Source organism: Rousettus aegyptiacus, unplaced genomic scaffold, assembly GCF_014176215.1.
Source record: "Rousettus aegyptiacus isolate mRouAeg1 unplaced genomic scaffold, mRouAeg1.p scaffold_m13_p_8, whole genome shotgun sequence".
In the NCBI taxonomy this organism is placed as follows: Eukaryota; Metazoa; Chordata; class Mammalia; order Chiroptera; family Pteropodidae; genus Rousettus; species Rousettus aegyptiacus.
The window spans coordinates 77,363,907-77,376,638 of NW_023416311.1; the positions used below are offsets into that span (position 1 = coordinate 77,363,907).

Sequence of the window (12,732 nt, forward strand, 5' to 3'; positions counted from 1 at the left end):
TATGAGTCACTTCTGAATAAACATATGTAGTTGGTGTTAATATATAGTTGATCTATAGAAGTAAGGTATGATTCTACGATAGTTTGTTTCTAAGTTGTTAGAAGGTCAGGAGTCGGGTACTAATATAAATGTAGCCAACACAGTACACTCAATAATAGTACCTGTAACTATGACCTAGTAACTTCGCTCCTTACGTTTCATGCTGAGAGGCAAACTGAGGGGTGGTGATGGTGATGCATTAGTTTCCTAGGGCTGTCTTAACAAAGTACCACAGACTGAATGGCTTAAACAATAGAAACTTGTTTTCTCCCAGTTCCGGAGGCTAGAAGTCTAAAATCAAGGCTTGATTTTTTTTTTTCTGAAGCCTCTTTCCTTGGCTTCTAGATGGCTGCCTTCTCTCTGTGTCACATGGTCTTTCCTGTGTACACATACCCTGGTGTCATTGTGTCCAAATTTTCTCTTATAAAGACATTAGTCAGATTAGATTTGAGCCCACCTTAATGGCTTCATTTTAACCACTTCTTTAAAGGTTTTATGATTTACTGTCTGGTATGAAGGAGAAGTTCCAAAGGCTTCCTCTTAGCTCTTTCTACTATTATGACCCTTACTCTATAGGTCTGAGAACCAAAGTAGTGTTTTTCCTAGTTGACAGGTATGCCTATTCTAGTTGATACATTCAGGACCTGGAGAAGTAAGCACATGGTGGATATGGGAACCAACTGTGTCCACTGTGAGTCAGAGTTGAGGTAAGCCTCCACTGACCACCATCAGGTGAGTCACAGTGGAATTTTGGGTACCAAGAATTAGTATCAAGTCAAAGTTGGTGTCTAGTAATCCCAAAAAGGTCTGGGCATTTCCTTCTCCCAGTGCACGGTCACCGTAGTAAATGACAGCAGGTCTCTGGGGAATGCTTGTAGGAGGATTAATGGCGTGTACTGCAGCTGTGGTGCTGGGTCCTTCTTCAAGGAGGTGCAGCCTCTCCTTCAGGCAGTAAGCTCTGAGTCTGTGACCCGCGTTCGTCCTGTAAACTAGAAGAGAGGCCATGACTCACCCCTCTGGCATCTCGGTCACGTTTCTGAGTACCAGGCTTAGCTTTTTTTTCCTGTTACATTGATGGAGGAATAACCCAGTAGGCTGTCCACATCTGTTTTATTCCTGGCAACATTATAACAATAAGCCGCCTTAAAAAATTTTTGTGAGCCCAAACATTCTGCTTCTGAGTATGCTCCTGCAGCCCGTCATGCTAGATGTACCCACTATGTCTTTGGCAGTTGCTGTTTCATCTCATTGAAGTCAGGGAACTCGTCTTAGTGATGACATTCCACCAAATCACACCTGGCCTTCAGGAAAAAAACACAGAACTTTTCAATGATGTGGGCTCCCCTTCCGCTTAATAATGTATTTCTCGTCGTTAGTAAAGGGAGTGTTTTCTTAGTCTTTTTGTAGAACATAGTTGGGGCTGGGTATGCATGATAAATCCAATCCGAGATTCCTATCTCCCTAATCCTATGAATTTGCTCCTCAACATCACACAAGGGTAGCTCTGGCACCTTGATATTATCAACTGTTGAGTTTATATTTCAGTTAACTAAAAAAGTGAAGTGTTAAAACTATCCCCAACTACACAAGCAAACATAACAGATTTGGAATCTCTAGTAAGTTCACCCATATCATTGACTTCAGTCCAATATAATGCTGTATTCCACCTTCCTTGGTCAAACACCCCTTTAGTTCACCACACATATGTATTCTCCACACATACTCATATACATGTTCAAATTCCTCCAGTTCCTGGGTGACAGCGTGTCTTCTCAGAGCGTGCTGAGATTTGACCTTAGTTATGGCAACAGAAAGTGGTTGTGGTGGGTCTCATGGAGAACGAGCATCCTTTTTCAAGATGAGGTTATTATATAATTTTAAGCAAAGAAAGATTAGTCTTCTTAAACACCGAAGGGAAAGCTACTTTCGCTGATAAAGGAGACTCAAGAGACTTGGGGGTACAAGATTGTCGGTTTCATCTGTGTTGAATTAGATGTCCCTATTTCAAGTTTCAAGGTCCATTTAATTCCCATTAGCTGCCCTGACTTTCACATGAGATACTTGGTGAGACTATAAACTTTACTCTTGTCATAACTTGGTAACCTGAACAATTAAATTTTGTGTTTGAATTTCAGCAGTATCAGCCCTATGGTTGCAACGGCTGTGCCATTAAGGCCTTCTGGTTTTCAGACATGACTTGAGCTTGGAGTTAAAAGATCTGAGCTTGTTGCTTTCTTTTTGTAAATGCTCAAGTACATTTTTAAAAAATCCATTTCATCTATGGCCATGCTACCCTGAACAAGTCAGATCTCATCTGATCTCAGAAGCTAAGCGGGGTTGGGCCTGGTTAGTACTTGGATGGGAGACCACCTAGGAAGACCAGGTGCTGTAGGTGTAAAAAATTTTTAAAAATAGTATTAAGAGATTGAAAGCTGACAAGGTCCTTGCAATCTGTGAGGTCAACCAAGGGTTGCCTCACCTAAAAAAAAATAAAATAAAAAATCCACTCCACACCACAGTCCCTGTAGTCATTACTACTGCCTTAATGGTCAAGTGCAGCAGGCATGTGGGCTCCCAAGGCACTTGCTTTAGTTGGCATGTGATCACAATCAACCATAGGCATTAACTTGACAAATATGATGCCAGTGCATCTCAGAGTTTACTAGCATCCCATTTCCCTTTATAAATAAGTCAGTACTATACTCAAACCCAAGGACATGACCAAACAAATCCCCAAACCCCATCTTTTCAGGTCCATCTCAGGGGACAGTTCCTGGAACCAATTTCATATCAGTCAGGATCCAATCAGGAGACAGAAGCCATACTGTAATATGAATAGTAAAAGTTTAATAAAAAGAATTATTAATAGAACTGGATAATGTGGCATTGGTTAATAAGCAGTAAAAGGTATACTGAGGAATAGAATAGTACATATAAGGAGCAGCTACTATCCCTAAAAATGAGAGAGAGTGCCCCAGGAAGAGACACCCCCTTTCCACAAACCTGATATTCAGACCTCACCTTTGAGGATGCAGGGGAGAATCGTTGCATGGCAGAGAAGTTCACTAAAATGCCATGCCTCATGGCTCACTGAAAAGGACTGCTCTAAAGGGTTCTGGGGTAAGCTGTCTAAGGGGAGGTAGCTAGATCATGTCACTCATAGGGAAATAATTCTCTGAAGTGTCTGATGAAGGTGCCAGTAATAGAAGGTGCCAGCACTCCAGTCTGGAGCCATTGGATAGGGGGTGGGAGGGATTGTTGAAGAAAGCAGTGCACAGTAAGGTGATGTGTTCTCCTGGCCATCGTGGGCCGCTGAAGCTGTGTGCTGCAGGAGACAGGTGCTGCAGAAGTAGCGTGCTATAGGAAGTGGATGCTATTAAAAAAAAATGGATGCTGCATGAGCCTGAGGAAAGAACACCACCAAAACCAGGAAGAGCAATTCCTGTCTAATCTAGTGTTCCTACAGGGTTTTCTACTGAGAAAGGTTAAATTGTGCCACCTAGCAAGGGAGAAATATTTATAGTCTATCTCCATATTGTAGAGCAGGCAGTGGGGGTGAATTTGGAACTGAGAGGAAATACATCAATAATAAATTGATAACATAGGAACAGAAGACTAACAGGCAGTGAATAATATTAACTGTTGGCTCCAAAGGAGACTGTTATCAGGAAGACAGGGGAGTCTGGACAGGGAAACCAGCTCAGCACAAGGCTCATTCTCTTCTTCTCTTTCTTCTTCTTCTTTCCACTCCCCTCCTCTCCCCCACCTTGCACTTTCCCTCCCTTTCCTCTTCCTCTTTTTTCTCTTTCCACTTCTTTTTTTTTTTTTCTTTTGGTTAGAGTAGATTGATTATGGCATAGTGAAGGCCAAGACCAGAATTGTCTATTGGTCCATATACTCTTGGTGGAGCATTTTTCTACCAGAGTGTGATTGATGCTGCTCTTGTTTGTACAGACATCTAGGCAGACAAAGATATCACTACCTAAGGAATGAATGTTTTGTGGCATAGTGCAGGCCCCATCATCAGCGATACGCCATGCAGCAGTGAAAGGAAATATCATTAGAAGCATATAATTATGTGGTCCAGCTTTCAAGTTCTTCGTGCTCCTGGTTTGGAAACTGTTCCACTTCTCCTTTGCCCTGATAATTCCCTTGGGCAATTCAATAGTCCTCAAGAGAGCTATATGAACTTCTTCAAAGGGTCATAGTATCTTCAGCAACTAATTGGGAAGATAAAAAGTTTTTTGCATCCGAAGAGTGAGTGACACCAATCACACAATAAAGAACTCAATTGTGGTCGTCTTTCTTGCATAGCCCTGCAACATCGTCACAGACATTCTCCACTCTCTGCAGCTCTGAGCCACTTATCTGAGGCAGATCCATTTCTTAATTCTGCCATCTTAGACAAGAGTCCTGATATCACCCAAATTTATAGGAAGATATTTGGTGAACCATGTCTACATCGTCAAAATCACACTTCATTACCCTGCAACAAATGGTCAGGCCATGAGGAAGGTGAAGACGGCTAAGTAAGGCCTGGATGGTGGTTGGGGAACATTACTTTTCATTTCTTAGTATATTAATTTTTGTCTAACCTGAAACTGAGGGGAGCAATTTTCACCAGATAAAGGGAGGCAGATATTCCAATAACAATAGATGGTTTTCTAGGAAGACAGTGAGTATTTAGGGGTATAGCTTCATTTTATGTGGGTGACTAATGAGAATGGGGAAGAAGGAATTATATTTATTGCATATCTATCATGCATTTTGATAGGATAGTTATATGCTTTATCTTATTTATTATTCACTTATATTGATAACCATTATACCTATTTTGGAGATCTAAAAGCTAGATTCATAGAGGTTAAATGATTTATTCAAGGTTATACACCTAGGAAGTAGCAAAATGTTTGAACCAGATTTGCCTGATTCCAAAGATGGTACAGCTTTTCACAACACCCTGAGAAGCTACTGCTTTGGCGTAAAGCAATGGGAGGTCTGAGGGGAGGTGATAAGAATAGATTTAGACTGTGTAAGGGTAGGCTAACATGTTGTAATACATGCTTAAGTATATAATGATTGAAACACAATAAAAGTTCGTATCTCACGTCACAAAGCAAGGTGGGCATTCCTCATCATCTGACAGTCTTCTTACATGTGGACATCTGGGGACCATACCTCTCCCATAGATGAATCTGCTACTTCTCCAGGATGTCTTCATCCAACCAGTGGAAAAAGAAAGAAAGACCAGAGAAAATACATCTGCTTTTGAAAAGCCTTTGCTTGGGAGGGGCACATGGAGTTTTTATACATATTCTATTTGGAAGAACTAGTTACATGGCCCCAGCTGGATGCCAGGGTAGATGAGAAATATGGTCCTCAGCTGGACAGCCACCTTCTAATTAAAACTCTGTACTATGGAAGAGAAGCATACTTTTCGAACAGCTAGATCTCTGTCTTAGGTAGGCAGGTCAGGAGTTGTGTTGTCATTCACATTGACCTTGTTTCTGGGGTTTAGGAACAAGACTGCAGATTAAGGAGTGGGGAATGATGAGGCTAAACTCTAGTCTTGGCCTCAGCAAAACAAAGGCACATGAGCACGCACATACACACACACACACACACACACACACAAACACACACACGAATAAGTAAATAATGTAGGAAGAACATATTCTAATATTGGTGTATGTGTGAATTTTCTGTCATTTCCAAAACTTTATTTTATGATACAGTATTTTTTAATTTTTAATTTAACATTAAATGAGGAATAATGGAAGGAAGCCGTGATAGTTTTTTATGCATCAATTGACTAGGCTAAGGGATGCCCAGATAGCTGGTAAAACATTTCTGGTGTGCCTGTGCAGATGTTTCTGGAAAAGATTAGCATTTGAACCGGTAGACTGAATAAAGAGCATCACCCTGACCAATGTGGGCAAGCACCATCCAATCCATTGAAGACCTGAGTAGAACAAGAGAGCAGAGGAAGGGTGAATTTGCTCTCTCTGCTTGAGCTGGGACATCGTCTCCTGCCCTTGGACACTGGCTCTCCTGGTTCTCGGGCCTTCAGCCTTCAACAGAATTATACCACCAGCTTTCTTGGGTCTCCAGCTTGCAGACAACAGATTGTGGGACTTCTTGGCCTCCATAATCGTGTAAGGCAATTCCTATAATAAATCTCCTCATATATGTCTATATATAATCCCATTCGTTATGTTTTTCTGGAAAACCCTGACTAATTCAGAAGTGAAGAAATTATATAACATTTAGAGTACTTAAAATTCTAAAATTTATCTAAAAATTCCTATGTCTGTTCCTGATGGTTGCTTATTTGTTCACAAGACTGTGAAGATCAAGACAGGGGCCTGGTTTCTGAAGTGGGAGTGGGGTAGGGAGCGACTTTGGTCTCAAAAATAGGGCAGGAGGAGAGCCACCAGCAATTAGAACCCAGGGAGTCACAGCAAGATAGGCTCTTATGTCACTAACTCTGTGTGTACTGACCCGGAGTTTTCACATCTGTTGAGAAGGGAGCAGCTTGTTTCACAGCCTGGGATGGGCTGGCCTTTCTTAATGGAGCAGTTGGGGGCTCCAGCTGAGAGGAGGCGAAATGCAGCCTGGAGCTGGGCAGGGCCCCAGGCCCCAGCAGCATCATTTTGATGGTTGAAAGATGAGGAGCTAATGCGAGGGGCCAAGGAGGGAAGTATGTTAAATACTTGGGGAAGGCCAGCCTGGTTGTCAGTTATTAGAGGTTTTTCTTGTTACTTTTGAATATTCATTTTATAGGATAGAATCAGCCTAATTTTATGAATGACGATAAAGTACTGTGGGTTTTTGTTGTTGTTGTTGTTGTTGAAGACCAACGTCTCTGTGCCTACTAGCTGCTGCCATTCAACAGCAGGAATACAAGAGAAAGATCTGAATAAAAGATGAACAGGAAAAGAAGTTTCTTCCAGAGTAAGAACATTCTAAGCCATGGAGTGAACCACATGATCCCATTCTCAAATGTTGTGGTGTGGTTACCCTCACCTTTGCATTTAGCAGAAGTTAAATGTGAGGTCAACAGTATGGCCACAGGACCCCAGCGTGGCGTGGGAGGTTGGCCATCTCTGATTTTTTTCTAGTCTGAGTCTTTAGGGGAGGGCAGGGCTTTGCGAAAACCCCTAGGGATGTGCCATCTTTTTGCTCAGCCCCTTTTCCTGCAGGCTGCTCTCCCCTGACAGTTGTGCAATGGGAACGTGAGGGGCAGGGAGGCAGCTGGCTGTGCGGTCAGAATTCTGCCACTCTAGGAAAATGCAGACACAATTTAGGGATGGCCGCCCAGAGCCCAGCGTGTATTGTACCATACCAAGCTTGTGCGGCATTGCTTAGGAACCATAGATTTAATTCCTAACTCAACAGTTGTGCCACAGCCTATAAAATATGTAAATTGTTTTTTTTAAATATATGTTATTTACTTTACAGTCTATAAAATATTTACATGGATACATTTTTCTAAAGATACTGTGTTCCAAATATCATTTCAACAACATTGCATGCTGGGCAGGGATTTGGGAGGCCTGAGTTCCAGTTCCAGCTTTTGACTACAAGGCTGTGGGACCTTGGGCCAGTCGATTCACTCCTTTGTTTTTCTCATGTATAAAATAAAGAGAACGGACTATGGAGCATTCAGCTAACACTGCCTGGTTCATCTCCTCCAGGCAGTGTTACAAGACACGCAGCTCTCGGCCTGTAGCAATCCTTGAGCACTCTGCCAGAGGTCCCGTGGTTAGTGTTTCATCACAGCACAGAGAGGAGCACTCTGCCTAATGGAAGAGGAGCATCTCAGTACAGGCGGGAGTAGAGTCTTGCATTTAAATGGCAACAAGAAAAGGAAGACAAATACAAATGGTTTTAGAGGCAAACAATAGTGAAGAATATGGGGTTTGGAGAAGGGCAGACCTGGGCATAATTAAATGTTGCGTTGATGGTTATCTCTATAAAAAGCTATTTGGGAAGACTGTTATCATGAAAAAGTCAAATTAGACATACAGTTTTTCAATTTTACTTATTTTCTGGAATATCTAACTTTTTTTTTACATATGAATGTGGCCTGAGAGGGACTAGAAGTTACCAAAGATGGCATCCAGAAGTTTCCAAAGAATAGATGTCTCCAGGGTGTCCGAAGTTTTAAAATCAAACTGGAACTATAATTTTAGGAAAAAGAATTGTGAAAACTCTTGATAATATTGAGATTCAAGTTCTTCATTCATTCATCCCCATCGTGCTAAGCTGTGAGAATGCAATGGGGAACGAGATATAGTCCATTCTTGCCTTCATGCTCACATTTTACTGAAGGACACAGACAAAACAAAAGTTTCGTCAGAAGTTTTTTCAACAGAAAAAAATATTACAAGTTTAGTAAAGGAACACAGAAGGAGCTAAGGTAGAAAGTACTGGAAGTGTGTGTAGGGAAACTGTTTTTAGATAGGGTTGTCAGAGAAAGCCTCTCGAGGACTTCAACTTAAGTGCAAAAGAATAAAAGATCAACATGCTACACTGTAGGAAAAACTACTGCATTCAAAGAAGCTGAATCAAGAAAGAGTTGAGTTTGGGGAACTAAGAGAAGATTAGCGTGGCTAGACATCACTGAGTGAGGGGAGAACCTGGCAAGAAATGAGGTGGGATAGAAGGACAGAAACCAGATTATGCAGAGCTCAATAGTCTGTAGTAAAGAAACTGAATTATATCCAGGTGAAATAGAAAGCCAATAAGAAGTTTTAAGTGGGGAATAGCATGATCCAATTTAGTCTTAATGTTGATCCGATTTACATTATAATTTACTTTTCTGCTGTGCAGAAAATGAATTCAGTTAAGTGGGGGGAAAAAGTGAAAGCGGAGAAAGCAGTTGGGAGGCGTCGAAGTGGATGGGGTGAGAGAGGGTGGTAGTGGTGGAAATGGACAGGCTGATGACACATGTTTCAAGCTAACTCTGTAGGACTTACTGATAGGTTAGCTGTTGAGAGTGCAGAAAAGCGAAGAATTAAGAATGACTCCATGATTTTGGCTTCAGGTTCTGGGTTCATACATGGGGAGATGTCAAGTTTAGGGACCAGAAATGAAGATTTATATTTAAAAACTGTTAAAAATATTAACTTTGAGATATTTCTGATACATTCAAGGGAAGAACATCAAATGGGCAGTTGGATATGTAAATATGGATCTCTGAGAAGTATAAGCTACAGTTATAAATTTGGGACTCATTAGAATCTCCATGGATTTAAACATTGTGAATGATGAAATCACCCCGGGGCGGGGGGGAGGGGAGAAAATAGACAGAGGAAGAAAGAAAAAAAGGAAAGAAAAAAAGGAAAGAAAGAAAGAAAGAAAGAAAGAAGGTTAAGAGAAGAAACTGATAGACATGAAGGAAGAAGAGACAGAAAGAAAGAAAGAAAAAAGAAGAAAGAAAGAAAGACAAAATACATAAAAACAGAAGAAAAAAGAAAGAGAGAGAGAGGAGGGAAGGAGGGAAGGAATGAAGGAAGGAAAGGAGGGAGGGAGGGAAAGGGAGAGATTGAGGAGGGTGAGTAGAACTGAGCACAAGTAATATCATCCTCTTAAAATGAGGGAGGAGGTAAAGACATTAGTGGAGAAAAGGGAAAGAGCCACTGGAGAAAGGAAACCAGGAGAGATTGTGGTGTGACAGGAGCTAAGATAAGCGAGTGTTCAGGAAAGAAGTGGTCAAATTTGTTGAGCAGCCAAATCAGCCAAATAAGATGAGAACAGAGAACTGTCCATTGTATTTGCTCACATGGACAGAGATGATCAGAAACCTGATAAGAGCAGTTGACTCGTTGCCTTTGGTTTCAAAACCAATACGTTGGGATGCATTATTCTGCATAGATTTCCTTGTATTCACAAAGATTAAAAATTCAAGTGAATGACCAGAAAATTGATGAACCACTCTTATGTACACTCACAATAACCTCAGCCCTGAAGCCTTCTGGGACCTTCATGGCAGGTCCAGGGAGGAGAGTTGCTGGGCTAGGGAGGCCTGCAATGGGCAGAGCAGTTGATGTCTTTGAATATCGCAATTAACATGAGGCAGGCTGAAGACACACTAGAATGTCCAGAAATGTTTGTAGATTGACTTTTAAAAAAGAAACAAAATATACCCTGCAGTACATGCTCCTTCTTCAGTCCTTTCTGTGAGAGGCAAAGTCTGAAGGACACAGTCTCATAATCACCCAACATAAAAAATAATACATGAAATGATTTAATCTTCCCTATTACCCTGTAGAGTAAGCAGGGATATTATAGTATTATTATTCCAGTTTTAGAGATCCACAAATTCAGGTTGACAGGCTAAGAAAATTGGGCAAGACCACGTAGTCCTTTGTAGCAGAGCCAGGCGTTCCCCCAGTCAGCCTTAGTCTGGGGCCAGTGGTCTGCCCATCCCTCCGCAGGAAGGAAGTCCATTATTCGTGACCTGCATGCCACATTAGCTCTCAGTCCTTTCTCCCTTTCTTTGGATAAACTTTCATTTCACCCATTTCCTTTTTTTGTCCATTCCTTCCACAGTGACTGGAGAGTCAGTGAGGTACATGAGGTACATTCCCTGTCATTTTCTCTTGCTTTTAAATTCTGTGAATGGTTCATCGTTAAAGGACAGAAGGGACATAGCAAGGCGAATGGATGAGTTATTAGGATGAGTGGAGGGAGACAGGGACTGCACATAGGCAAGGCCATTACGTAAGAGACTATGAGAGCTGCACTCATATGATTTAATTTCCAAGAGTTTTAATATCACATTCATGTATGAGGCTGATAAAACCTTTTTATTTCCTTTTGAATAATAGGATCAAGTGGTCGTACACACACAGTGTAATCATCATTCCAAAAATGAATACACAGTTTACACTGAGCCTTACTTAGTGACTAGGGGGTGTTGAGCCAAGCCAGGTGTTCAGGGGGGTCCTCAGCAATGTGGCAGCATTTCCCTGGGCGTCCTGTTGTGCAAACCAGTGGGCGAGCAGCATTTCAGAGGCTCAGGAGGACAGAAAGCCTGAAAGAATTTCTAGCTACTGTCCCAGATGGATCATTTAAAATATCCTTTTCAGAGAAGGACATTCTGTACCACCTCCCTTGGTCACCCACACTGGTGCTTCCAAGCACCTCAGTGACCACAATAAGCAACGGATGACCTTATAAAAATTCCTCCTGATGGTACTTTAATTAAAACAAAATCTTTCTATGTTCTATAGCATTTAAAATCTTTATTGTGATAAATGTTTGCTACAATAAAGCTTGCCTTTGTGTTTCTTTGCAACATAGGGAAAGCTGGCCACATTTCCACGGCCGTGTGGGATGCTGAACAGAGAGGGCCTCTTGCATGTGCTATGCAAATTTATGAAAATGACATGCAAATCAGTGTAGTTCCAGTGATTCAAAACAAACAAACAAACGAGACAGGAAAGTGGGTGATTAGATTAATATGCCTCATGGAGGATTCCTGACTCTGCTCATAGCGTTGTCCAGGTGTGTGTGTGTCTCAGTGCACGTGTGTATGCGCATATTTGTAGGATGACAGAAGAGAAGCAACGAGATATTAATGCGCTAAGAAAATTAGCACGTCAACTCTGTTTTGCTATTTCCTGAGTCCCAAGAACTCCTTTTCTTGTCAGGAATAATTATTGGGGTAATATAGGGTTATAGATACATTAAATTGTGTAGAAATAAGTATCGTAACATGGAAAGAGCACACAGGACGGGGGTCGGACCTGGAGGAGAACTCCCCTTATATGCTAGCAGGAAGCACCTTGCCTGCACAGTGCTTTAGCAGAGGTCCCCAACCTTTTTGGCACCAGGGACCAGTGCTCCTATGAGAATCTAATGCCTGGTGATCTGATGAGGAGCTGAGGTGGTGATGCTAGCGCTGGGGAGCGGCTGCAAATAACAGAGGAAGCTTCGCTCGCTTGCCCCACCTCCTGCTATGCAGTCTGGTTCCTAATCGAGCGCGGACCAGTAACCGCTGGGCACTCCTACTTCAGAGGACCCAGCTCTGGCATTCTTCTGGGCTGTGTCCCTGCCACCAGAGAGGAATTTTCAGGGTGGCATATGCCTCTCCGGAGCTTGCATCTCCTTTCTGGGTCACAGAGAAATCCCAGAATTCCAGCATGGCCCAGCAGGTTGTTAGGAAGGTATGCTTGGCAAGAGAGGGGAATAGACTGTATTTCACCTTTTGTCACCTTGACTTGTGACATTTCCATGTCTAGGGCTGTGGTATGTTAGCCTCCTCTAGTACTACAGGCCCAGCGCCACCACTGTGACAAGTAGGCCTGGCCACGGAACAAACATTTTCCAGTGCTGGGTCAGCCCTGTTTCTGTTCTGGGTCTTAGATCCTTCATTGGTCAATCAGCATCAGAGTAAGGTTGGACCAGATGAGCACTAAGTGTTTTAAAAGATAGACATCTCTAAGAAAGGTAGGACATTTAAAAACATCCCCCTGTGCCTGGTGACGTGTAAGAGTTGAGCTGTTCAAAAGAGATTGCATATCACCATTTCCATACAGGCTGTGTCTTTGTGGTTTCTCAGTTGGAATGGGGTTCAGTAGTTTAAAAATCTGTTACATTCATCAATGCATTAATCTTGGAATATTAGATTTGCACACAATTGTAGGGTGTTAAACTAATTAATCTAATTGAATTTAATCGTGT

At 42.0% G+C, this 12,732-nt stretch overlaps 1 long non-coding RNA gene and 1 pseudogene across 2 annotated transcripts in view; both read left to right on the forward strand.

The window, feature by feature from the left end:
* LOC107506366 overlaps window positions 1–12,732 on the forward strand; it is a 424,284-nt gene that overhangs the window by 245,124 nt on the left and 166,428 nt on the right. The window lies entirely within an intron of this gene.
* On the forward strand, window positions 2,316–2,434 carry LOC118607089 (annotated as a pseudogene).